Source organism: Osmerus mordax, chromosome 10, assembly GCF_038355195.1.
Source record: "Osmerus mordax isolate fOsmMor3 chromosome 10, fOsmMor3.pri, whole genome shotgun sequence".
Lineage (NCBI taxonomy): Eukaryota > Metazoa > Chordata > Actinopteri > Osmeriformes > Osmeridae > Osmerus > Osmerus mordax.
Genome location: NC_090059.1, coordinates 5,472,786 through 5,485,527, shown reverse-complemented (window position 1 = coordinate 5,485,527; position 12,742 = coordinate 5,472,786). Strand labels below are relative to the sequence as shown.

The 12,742-nt window shown below is 41.5% G+C and overlaps 1 long non-coding RNA gene across 1 annotated transcript; it reads right to left on the bottom strand.

Moving 5' to 3' along the window:
• Nucleotides 1-282: 282 nt before the first annotated feature.
• On the bottom strand, nucleotides 283-907 carry LOC136951009 (uncharacterized). Its single transcript, XR_010877532.1, has 3 exons — nucleotides 729-907; nucleotides 533-635; nucleotides 283-339 (listed from the first exon to the last, which is right to left on the bottom strand). It is a non-coding gene; the product is annotated as an uncharacterized lncRNA (long non-coding RNA).
• Between the last annotated feature and the right edge of the window lie 11,835 nt (nucleotides 908-12,742).

Below are 12,742 nucleotides of genomic sequence, written 5' to 3'. Positions count from 1 at the left end.
GTCCGTAACCGCGACCTCCTAGCAACGTAATTTTGTGACGTTGCCAGTCCGTAACTGCAACATTAATTAAGTAACCTATATTTCTCAATTCTACTGCTTACATTGGGGCGGTTCATATGCAGACCTCATTTGCCCAAAATGCTACTTGTTCTTGTATACTAGGCTACATGGTAGCCAACTTTAGGAGGACAATGTTTGTGTGATGTGTAGCCTAACTCAAGCTAATCATAAACAAGGCAGCATTTCCATGTAACATTCAGTCATTTTATTTCAAACAAAGTACCAAACAGTGAATTAAAATCTTCTGCCAGTCCCCGCTACAGGTCCTGTCTGTTGGCCCTGACAATGAAGCACAAAATAAGTTAGTGTTCTATCAACATAATTGCACGTGTAAAAAGGGGCTATACAAGTCATTAAAAAAATCACATCTAAAATAATATAAATCATCAAAAAAATATTATGGGATTCTAGTTTTTTGTCACATAGCCATTTGAAAGGTTGGATATGGAAGCTGCAATCATGATTCATTCACCTGGCTTGTTTTGAATGGGCTGCCGGGGTGTGTTTGAGTGTCTCCTCTATGAGGAGCTCCACAGCTTTCTCTCCCAGTCCCGTCTTCCACTTCATCACAGCGTCTGGAATTAGAAGTCATGAACTTATTGTCAGCCCCAATGTGAACGTTGAACGCCATATGTAATCCATAGTTCATGGCATCTCCAAACACTTACCACTCTCTTTCGCAACTCCAGCACCTTAAGGCGCTCCTCAAGGTCTTGGCGTTCAGCCTGTGTTTGGGCCACCTGTAGGTCCATCACTGGCACCTCTTCAGTGTGTCTGCCCTGTAGTCGCCTGAATAGGAGAGCCTCTCGCTGGTTCTCCTCCAATGTCTCCATCTTCCGGAGCATAACCTGTAAAGTGTCTGTCATTAAAAACAAGTAAAACAAGTTTACAAGAGTTGGCATGATTGGCATACACTGTGGTTCTTCTAGATTAGCTGTAACATTGATGTAAATAACAAATGTTACCTTGAATGGTTGTATACAAAGCATATATTTTTTTGAGTGTCTTATATTTGTACTTGCCTGGCTGCCAGCTGTTTTCCTGGGCCCCCAATGGGTTCACCTCCACCAGACCAGAGTTGACATCTAGGGGTATGGAATCTGGTGATTCAAAAGTTTTAAGTCATGCTTTTGCTTCAAAACATAGCCTTTAGGGTTGCCATGGCTCATACAATTATTGTCACTGTTTTAAACGGTTATTCATTACTTTACCATAATTTCCCAGGGACATTACATTTACACTTACACGCACATTTACACAGTGCTAGGCCGTGTGACGGTGGTAGGATAATCTTTACAGAAATGAAAGTGGAATGTAGTTTATGTACATAGTTTTAGCATATTGATATTAAAGGAGTAGCATTGCACATATGTGATCGTTCGAAAGCAGGGCCCCACATCGTAGCGTCGCACATGTGTGATTCTGAACATTCCAACCGACTATTTTTTCCGATAGACAAACGCTATAGTATGGCTTCAAAATGTACAATTAGTAGGCTAACAAGTAACACTAGCAGGTAGTAGCATTGCTACGAGTATTATGCTAGGTTGCTAGGTAAAGGAAGCTAATTAAAGCTGCCGTTTTGGAAAAATAACTGGCGGAAGCGTCGGAAATATTTAGAACTCACGCATCTAAGGTTAAAACGAATAAACTTATCCAAAAACAGATGTCATGTACAAATTGGAAAAATTAGTGACATGATACTTTTATAGACGCCATTGCTGGGCATGCCATGACCGACTGTGATTAAAACATGATCAGCCACGCTAGCTCCACAGTCTTTGAAAATTCCGGGCTAAATAAACTATTTTGGGACAAGGTTTTTTAACAGTTCTGAACGTTTATTTTCACTGATTCTTTTGTGGGTGATTTGTGAGACGCTAAACTTTGATAACATGTAGGCCTATACATTTTCAGTATTTCAACATAACTTTCTGGAGGGTTTAACCTCTACTGTAGCTAGCGAAATCCTAACGTAAACAATGTGAATCTGATAGCACATAAACAGGCTAAATAGCCTAAATTTCTAACATATACGTAATAGCATGCCCCATCCAATTTCTGAAAATATGTTTATATATTTAAAACTATTTCTGTAGAGAAACTCACCTTTGAAGTAGCTAATTTCCAGTTGAAATCCAATGTGTACAAGACGGTGTTGAACCCCTGCAAAATCTCTTCTGAAACCCCAATTTCAGCGATGCGTTGAAATGGGCATGCGCAAAGGGGCAGACTGAGGGGCAGGTTTGCTAAGGAAGAATTGTAATATTCTGTGATGACTTGTCTTTGGAAATGAAACTCTTAAGAGTCGCTTACCTTTTGGTCACATTTAACAATTTTGTATTACAAACATTATTGGAGCACAAATTTGCATTGTGTGTCATACAGCTTTGGTGTGCTATACAAAGAATGTTTGCTTAATCATGTTACACATCACACATTGATTTTGTACATGTTTATAGTAAAGAATGAAAGACTAAATTACATTCCAAATTCAGTCTTTTATTTATTAAAGCTATGTTTCTGCATATGAGAAAATTGATGACCAATGACATGCTGGGGCTGAGCTGCACATGAATTACATGCATTGTCTACATTTATACGTGCTGGGTGAAACATTTAATATTGTGTGTGATTGAAATTCATGTAGACTATGGCTACATTGCAAAAGTGTCAGAACTGAGAGCAGTCCAGTGTGATCTCTCCATCTCTGGATAAACCACTATATTGCACTCGAGATCCTGCGACCAAAGAGCGACTTAACCGCAACTTAACCCATGGTACCAAAATTAATGTATCCAGCCGACCAAGGTACAACGTCACGGCAACGTTGTACACGGGACCAAAAAATAACGTAACCAGCCGACCAAGGTACAACGTCGCGGCAACGTTGTGCATGGGACCAAAAAATAAGGTAACCAGCCGACCAAGGTACAACGTCGCGGCAACGTTGCCCACGGGTCTAAAAATAACGTAACCAGCCCACAAAGGTACAACGTCGCGGCAACGTTGTCCACGGGTCTAAAAATAACGTAACCGGCCGACCAAGGTACGACGTCGTGGCAACGTTGTCCATGGGACCAACTGGCAACATTCCCTTTATAACGTTGCTACAACGTTGCCACAACGTCATGTGTTAGCTGGGTTTATTGTCAATTTCTTCACATGTCAAAACATAAAAAGGAATCGATATGACGTTTCCCACTCTCCCACAGTGAAACATATAAAAAGCACAGGCACAACAGATAAGACAAGACATTTCCTAAAACATAGCGTTACATATTCACATACAGCATAAGCTCATAATAAACACAAAGAACAGCCTGCTTCCCACACTCAGTGTGAGACCCAATGTTTAAGCCTGGGCACACTTCTAAGTTCATAACTTTAATAAGCACAATGCATAACTTTAATAAGCACAATATATTCTTTAAGACATGCCTCCTTCATAAATCCTGTTGTTATATTCACTCGTGCACAGTGCCTGTGATGCATTCAGTGATTAAAACGCCACACATTAATAACTGGGATCATAGTTAGTGCCGTGCCTGATATGCAGCTGGTGATTACAGTTCTAGAATATGTGTTGTAATGTATTATACATTCTTTAGTCCTTGTCGGCTGAATTGATATCGCTCAAACAAGAACTCATCCGTGTGAAATAAAGGATCTTGGCGATCGCCAAGAACTCTATTGGTATGGAAAGCTAATCGAACTAGAATATAGCTCCTTGTGTAGCTGCCGTCAGAGAGGCAACTCTCATGTTTTAGATCTGTTTGCTAAGAGAATAATTAATAAATAGTTAAATGTTCAGCATGGGTTTTGAATGAATGAGGAGTGTATTTTCTGTTGGTGTATGTTGGTTCATTTCTTGTCATTTAGATAGAACCATGAACAAAAGTGGGAACCTATTTTTCTTTCTGCTTTGTATTGTTGATTGTTGCTGTCAGGATGGGTTTTCCGGTGCACTACATAAAAAGAGACACACGAGGTGCTGTGCTGGTGGCATGTACGAGGCAGTTCATACGTAAATAAGCCGACGCATATATAAAGTCAAATACGTTTATTTTTTAAGAAGAAGTTGTCCAAGTTTATTCCTCTGGAGTAAGAGAGGCCAATGAGGTATGTGTTTGTTGTGTTAATTGCTTTTCTGTATGTGAACATGTGTAATTAGCCAATTAAGCGTATTTTTGTACGTGTTGAATGTGCACTTTAAGTATTCGTTTTGTATGTACATTTCGTTTATTCTGTGTAAAACACTGTTTAGAAAGGTAATTGAAGTTTATGTTTTTACTTTCTTAGTTCTGACGGCATTGTTGGAGAATTAATGCTACAATAAATGTCAGTTGAAACCGAAGAACAACTTAGCCTTTGATTTAACTCGAGAGGAGTAACAGTCAGAACTCAGCCTGCTTCGTGCTGGAGGAGAGGTGCCAGTCGCAGCGGAGCCGTAAGTCAAAACGAGCAGCTCGTTAAGTGGTAACGTCGCTCTCAAGCAACGAAGGAAAGACATGCACTTGCATGCAAGTGAAGGCCGATTTATACTTCTCCGTTTTTACGGAGACGGACACAGGGAACGCCCTCTCCGACTAGGGATTCCCTCTCCGAGCCCCTCGGAGAGCTCTACGTGCACCTCTTGATTTTCCTGACTATCCGTCCGTCATTTTACGGATACCCCTTGGCTGTGATTGGTCCGTATTAAGAACCGCTTGCGTCAGGGGCGGGGCGGGGTTGCCATGATAAGCAGGACGAACAGAATCCTTTGACCGCCATTGCTGTAAGTTTTTACAATTCATATTTCAGCTAAACAGTACATGTAAATCAGCATCTGAATTAAAATGTGACGAGAAATGGGCACTGTAGTCGCTGAAAATGTGCTTATTTTATTGATGAAACGGCTAATTCGTACATTTGTTCCGACTTCTCGATAACCTAGGTAAATAAACACTCGACGACGACTTACAAAAAAACGTTGCGCCACCTACTCTTCTGGCGGTGAATTGTTTTCAGCACCCACAGCCTACGGAGTACTATAAATTCAACCAATCCGTCCGACTCCGTCTGTCCGCAACGGAGTCGGAGAAGTATAATTCGGCCTTGAGGCCCAAACCAGCGGCAACCGAGGTCCAAGAGTGCAGCGTGGTTAAGCTAAGAAGAAGCAACGCATTTAAAACAAGCTAAATGTGAAGGAGTAAATTAACCTTTTGCTAACTCAGAAGGGACCCCATTAAGTGCTTGAAGGGGTAAAGTGCAGTGGTCAAAAAATATAAGTCCAAGCTTAACCCTTGTGTTATCATCCCACCGTCGTATTGCGACAAATTTACCTCCTACAAAAACAAAGTGAAGCATTTTCTTTTAACTGTCGGGCTGTCTCAGACCCCCCACATTGCAATGGTTAAAAGAAAATAATTTTTATTTGTTTTTGTATTGGGTAAAATTGGGTAAACACAACGGTGGTTCGTTATGAACCTTTGGGTCATGTGACCCGAAGGCAGCACAAGGGTTAAGTTATTGCTTGTTTAAAGAAGGGTAACTGTTACTAAGTGCTTATTTCCAGTTAACTACAAGTATTTAAGGTTCAAGCTCATTTAAGGGTAAAGGTAAAGTCTTTACTATTTCATTTTTGGGTTTGAAGGTCACTTGTCTTTTATTTTATAACAAGAAAGTGTATTCCTAATTTTGGTTTAATGTGTTTATCACACTTATGTTATCTTTAAAGAGTGAAGTTCATAAGCACATATAAGTGGGATATCTGTTAGTTAAGTTAAAGGTCACAAGTAACAAAGTCTAAAGCACACTAGAATAGTGACATGGCTGATCAAGAAGACTGTGACACTGAAGCTGTGGAGTTGCAGAAAGAAGTAAGTTCTGATGATGAAATTCCAGACACAAGCCCACAAGAGCCAAGCACAAGTCAAGCTGCTAAAGAAAAGAGCTTGAGGAAAGGCCAAAGAGTTAGGAGACTCACTGAAAAGGGCCAAGCACTGCACGAAGAAAGAGTGAATAAGCTCCAGACTCACTTTAAGGCAAGCTATGATGGATGGAAAGCTGCTGCTAAACAAGTTAAAGGAGCACTTGAAGCACCTGTCAGTGCAAGATTACTTGATCACATTGTCCAAATCCAATATGCTTCAGCAGAAGTAAAACAAGCCTATGACGAGCTACGCAGTCATGCAACTCCTGACGGAGACACTCGTCACAGAGTGGACACGTGATGCTGTTTCTCAAAAGCTCATACAGCAAGCACAAGAATGTCTTGCAGAAGAAGAAAATGTAAAAGATCCAGCAAAGAGATCAACTCACTGGAGTGAAGCTGGTTCAGTGTTCATCTCAGCAGCGTCCCAAAAATCTAAAGGGTCAAGAAATACAGCAGCCTCCCAAAGATCCAAGGGTTCAAGAAGCACATGTTCAAGTTCAAGCAGGTTGTCTGTGAAGAAACTAGAAGCAGCAGCCGAACTAGCTGCAACTGAAGCCACTCTGAAAGTTATGGAGAAAATGGATTGCGAAAGAAACAAGCTTGAAAATCTCGAAGTAGAAAACCAACAAAGATTAGCAAAACAAGAAGCAGAAAACACTGAAAAACTACAAGTTTTGGAACAAAAGCGAAGAGAGCTAGAACGTCTAGAAACTGTAAAGAAAATGAATGCTGCCAAAGCACGACTGAAAGTGTATGAACAAGAAAGCAACTCAGATGAAGAAATCTCATATTTTACACGACGACGCTAAACAAAGAAAAACTGCTCCCAAGTCAGTAAGTCTTCCTGCACTTCAGCTCGCACCATTACAACCCACTACAAATGTGCAACAGTTTTCTGCTTCACAACAGACTACAAGGTGGCAACCTACAACTAATGCCACACAAGAAGATAGCACCACAGTACTGGCTAGAGCGTTAGCAGAGTCCATCAACATAAGTCGTCTACCAGTACCAGAGCCTGCTGTTTTTAATGGTGACCCTCTCAAGTACAAGGATTGGAAAATTTCCTTTCAGACACTAATAGACAGGAAGAGCATTCCGGTGAATGAGAAGATTTACTATCTTCGCAAGTATGTTGGCGGACAGGCCAGAAGAGCTGTCGAGAGTTACTTCCTGCTGGGTACAGATACAGCGTACTATGCAGCATGGGACACCCTGGAGGAAAGATATGGCAGATCATGGCCAAGGATTGGAACAAAGGACAGTGCTGAATTACAAGAATTCTCAGACTTTCTCAGAGGCTGTGAAGCTGCTATCCTACAAGTCAAGAGTCTTGAAGTTCTAAATGATAGTAGCGAAAATCAGAAAATGCTAAGCAAGCTTCCTGATTGGCTAACAGCCAGATGGAATAGAAAAGTCATTGAAGTTGAAGAGCAGCACGATTCCTTTCCAACGTTCAGTAACTTTGTCAACTTCATCACAAGAGAAGCCAAGATAGCGTGCAATCCAATAACGTCACTCCATGCACTCAAAGGAAGTGACTCAGAGAAGGTTAAGCCCATAAAGACTCGACGTGTTGGAGCTAAGGTGCTAGCAAGCAGTGCAGAAGAGAAACCAAATACAAAGAGATGTGTCTTCTGTGAAAGATTTAACCATAGTGTTCACACATGTCGAAAGTTAATGGTCAAGCCAATAACAGAACGAGTCAAGTTCGTACAAACTAAAGGACTTTGTTTTGGATGCCTTAACACTGGACACCATTCAAAGAAATGTGAGAAGAGAAGTGTTTGTGACACATGCAAGAGAAACCACCCAACCTGTCTACATGAAGAACGGGACAAGCAAATCAAACAAAGTAAAGAAGTACCCAGCGAAGCAATATCACACCATGTAGTCCAACACAATAGCAGTGACCTCACATACACAATCGTTCCAGTGTGGTTATCTACAACAAGTGACCCAGAGCACGAAATCCTGCTGTACGCCCTTCTAGACAGTCAGAGCGACACCACGTTCATTCTACAAGAAAGGGCAGATGCTCTGGACACTGAAAAGAGGCATTTACAGTTAAAGCTTTCTACGCTGTCAACCAGAGATACAGTCATTCCAAGTGAAAAGCTGTCTGGGCTACAAGTCAGAGGCTTCTATTCCTCTAAGAGAATCCCTCTTCCTGTAACCTATACAAGAGAGTTTATTCCTGCCAATCTAAGTCACATCCCAACTCCTAAGACAGCAAGAGCATGGCCCCACCTAGAGCACCTTGCCGAAGAGATCGCACCTCTCATAGAATGTGATGTTGACCTGCTCATAGGTTACAACTGCTCGCAAGCGCTGTTACCCAGAGAAGTTGTGTCAGGAAAAGACAATGAGCCATTCGCGCAAAGAACAGACCTGGGCTGGACAATAGTCGTGGTGCCGACCCATGTGTTGACTATGGTGATGCTATTGGAAGCGCCACAAGATCATTGTCAAGGAAGTAACACCCAGTCAGTCATCAGATCAGCTGCCAAATGAAGTTCATTACGTTTGTCGCACACAAGTCAAGGAATTAGTCACACCACGAAATGTGATTAAAGTCCTTGAGTCTGACTTCAACGAAAGAAAGGTGGAAGATTCTCACTTCTCCCAAGAGGATCTGCGCTTCATTTCTATAATGGAGGAAGGAGTGAAAATGAAAGCAGACGGACATTGTGAGCTGCCTTTGCCATTTAAGGAGGACAAGCCAAGTCTGGCAAATAAAAGCTGTTATTTGCCAGCTGTGCAGAACACCGACTCAAATGTCTCAAGAAAAGATTTGAAAGGGACAAACAATATCACAAAGACTATACAACATTCATGAACGAAACAATAGAGCGTGAAGATGCAGAAAGGGTCCCACCTGAAGAACTGGACAAGAGCCCTGCATGGTACATTCCACATCATGGGGTGTACCACCCCCAAAAACCTGGGAAAATAAGAGTAGTATTTGATTGCTCAGCGAAGTATGAAGGCATGTCATTAAACGATCACCTGCTCACAGGGCCAGAGCTAACCAACACCCTGATAGGTGTCTTGTGCCGGTTTCGCAAGGGTCCAGTAGCAGTGATGTGCGACATAGAACGTATGTTTCACCAGTTCAGAGTCAGAGCTGAAGATCAAGACTACTTCCGTTTCCTGTGGTGGGATAAAGGAGATTTTCACAAGTCCATCAGTCCACCGAATGAGAGTTCACTTGTTCGGAGCCGCCTCTTCGCCGGCCTGTGCAAGCTTTGGTCTCAAGTACATCGCGGCACAAGGTCAAGGCCAGTTCAGTGAAGCAACTATAAGATTCATTGAAAGAAACTTTTATGTGGATGATGGCCTTATCAGTTTTCACTCAGAAGAAGAGGCTATCGGTCTAGTCCATGAAGCGAAACAACTCTGCAGTACTGGAAAATTGCGACTGCACAAGTTTGTTTCCAATAGCCAACAAGTTCTTGACTCTCTCCCTAAAGAGGATTGTGTAGAGACAGTAAGAAACCAAGACTTAGCCCTTGGTGAGCAACAGATAGAAAGAGCCTTAGGTGTGAAATGGTGTGTCGCCTCAGACCATTTCCAGTTTCGAGTAGTTGTGAATGAGCGTCCACTCTCCAGACGAGGAGTCTTGTCAACTGTAGCCTCCGTCTACGACCCACTTGGCTTTGTGGCGCCTTTTGTTCTACTCGGCAAGCAAATACTACAGCAACTGTGTCGTGACAAGACAGACTGGGATTAACCACTCTCAAATGAGCTCAAGCCACGGTCGGAGTCCTGGCTTATAGATCTTAAGAACCTTGCTCATGTCAAGATTGATCGCTGCTATCTTCCAGCTGGTTTTCAAGAACTTCAGAGATATGAACTGTTGTAGGATATGGTGTCTGTACCTATCTACGAGCGATCAGTAAATCAAGACAAATTCACTGCTCACTTGTGATTGCCAAGTCTAGAGTAGCACCCACCAAGATAACTACTGTGCCAAGACTGGAGTTGTCCGCAGCAGTAGTAGCAGTGTGCACAAGTGACATGCTCAAAGGAGAACTAGAGCTGAAATATGTTCAAGAATTCTTCTGGACGGATTTGCAAGTTGTGGTAGGATACATAAGCAACGAAGCGAGGCGTTTTCATGTCTTCGTAGCGAACCGTATTCAGCGCATCAATGACAGTACTAAACCAACACAATGGAAGTATGTTGCTTCAGAAGACAACCCTGCTGACCATGCGTCTCGAGGACTCAAAAATAAAGAGCTTGTTGCCTCCAACTGGTTTAGTGGTCCAAGTTTTCTCTGGCAAGATCAACTTCCCAGTGGAGAGATTAAGGTGGGAGAACTTCACTCAGAGGACCCAGAAGTACGCAAAGTTCTTGTCCACCACACCTTAACAACAGTGGATTCTTTGGCAAAAAGTTTCCTGAAATTCTCCAGTTGGACAAGACTAATTAAAACTATTGCAAGACTTATCAGATTTGTTAAAGAGTTTAAAGGCTCAATAAAGAGAACTAACGAAGGTACAAGTCTCGAAGAAAGGCAAGAAGCTGAGCTTACAATCATTGCCATTGTACAAAGATTAGTCTTTTCCAAAGAAATCAAAGAACTTCAGTCCCGACAGGAGTTAACTACTAAAGACAAAGCAAACAGATTGTATCGACTCAATCCCTTCCTGGACCACAAGGGCATCCTCAGGGTAAGAGGTAGATTAGAGCATGCAACTTTACATCCACACATCAAGCAACCAGTTCATCTAGTAAGACCAATCCACAAGACTGTAACATTGCTGGAAGCAGATAAGTATAATTCATAAATTCATGTTGGAAATCACATGTGATTTGGTGGGAGTGTAGCTGCCGTCAGAGAGGCAACTCTCATGTTTTAGATCTGTTTGCTAAGAGAATAATTAATAAATAGTTAAATGTTCAGCATGGGTTTTGAATGAATGAGGAGTGTATGTTGGTGTATGTTGGTTCATTTCTTGTCATTTAGATAGAACCATGAACAAAAGTGGGAACCTATTTTTCTTTCTGCTTTGTATTGTTGATTCTTGCTGTCAGGATGGGTTTGCCGGTGCACTACGTAAAAAGAGACACACGAGGTGCTGTGCTGGTGGCATGTACGAGGCAGTTCATATGTAAATAAGCCGACGCATATATAAAGTCAAATAAGTTTATTTTTAAGAAGTTGTCCAAGTTTATTCCTCTGAAGTAAGACAGGCCAATGAGGTATGTGTTTGTTGTGTTAATTGCTTTTCTTTATGTGAACATGTGTAATTAGCCAATTAAGCGTATTTTCGTACGTGTTGAATGTGCACTTTATGTATTCGTTTTGTATGTACATTTCGTTTATTCTGTGTAAAACACTGTTTAGAAAGGTAATTGAAGTTTATGTTTTTACTTTCTTAGTTCTGACGGCATTGTTGGAGAATTAATGCTACAATAAATGTCAGTTGAAACCGAAGAACAACTTAGCCTTTGATTTAACTCGAGAGGAGTAACACCTTGGTCAACTGGGTCTCTCAAAAAGGGAGCTGCCATGTTATTTTCCGAGGGTGTGGCAAGCTTATCCAGCTACACTTACGTTAGCCTGCTCTGGAGCAGGTTAGTGCTAATTAATATTTTACTATGGTGATTTATCGAAAGTTGCTTCCACGAACCAAAAAGGGGCGTTTTTTATCTTAGCCTGAAAATTAGCTCGCTAAACCGCTTAACTAGCTACGACGAATACCCCCCAGAATTGTATAACAGATGCTGGTTACTTAGCCATTTACAGCAGCTGTATTCCCCGGTTGTGATGATTTCTAGCAAATCGATCAACAAACTCATCTAAGTTCAAAGACGCTGCCCTCCTGTGTTCTATGCTCAACACCCCAAGATAATTCAGCCTATGCTCTCCCATTGTAGTTCTCAGGTGTGTTTTGACAAGCTTTAAGCAGGAAAAACTGCATTCACAAGCTGCTGTGCTGACAGGTATTGCCAGTGCAATTTTGCAAAGCCTGGAGAAAACATCAAATACCTCCTGGTATGGTTCAATAAAAGCTACCAGGTCTACAATTGCAGGTGGTCTCTGCATCCCTTGTTTTACCTTACAATAAGACTCTTTTATATTGGTAGCTAGCGCTAGCTCGCTAGCCAGAGATAATCTTACAAGTTTGCAAAAATAACAGCAGCAGCCTAACTCAACTCACTCTGACACAATTCCTCAATGTCGACACATTCTTACACATTAAATTGAGTGTGAAGATAACTTTATGATCTTATCATTTCAATGATCCTTTCAAGTATCACCAACTTACTCACCTGTTAGTTACAGTGGTATCCAGTGGTTAGCTGCTACTGCGCTGTCAGAATGCAGGCACGTTGGTTTGTGTCTTGCGCTGTTGATGGGGGCTGCCGCGAGGCAACGGCCCCGGTAAATGTAGGTGGTATTGCATTCTCAAATCTGGCTCATACTACTAGCTTTTTCATTGAATAATTTTTCTAAAATGATTTTTGCTAAATTTGAAACCAATCCCAAATGGGTAAACTAGCATCCCAATTATTTGCTCGTCAAGAAAAGTTGCCTGGAAATGAAAATGCATTTCCAGAAATGCTTTTTCATTTTAAGAATGTGGCTGCATTATTTGACTCATAAATGAAATTAGTAATCAATCATCCTATTTGCATTTTAATTTTCTTCTTCAAGAGGGCTCAATCTTTCACTTAATTAAAATGAAAAAGAAATAGACATTTGAGATATGGGGAGTCAGGTGGCTGAGCGGTTAGGGAAGCGGGCTAGTAAT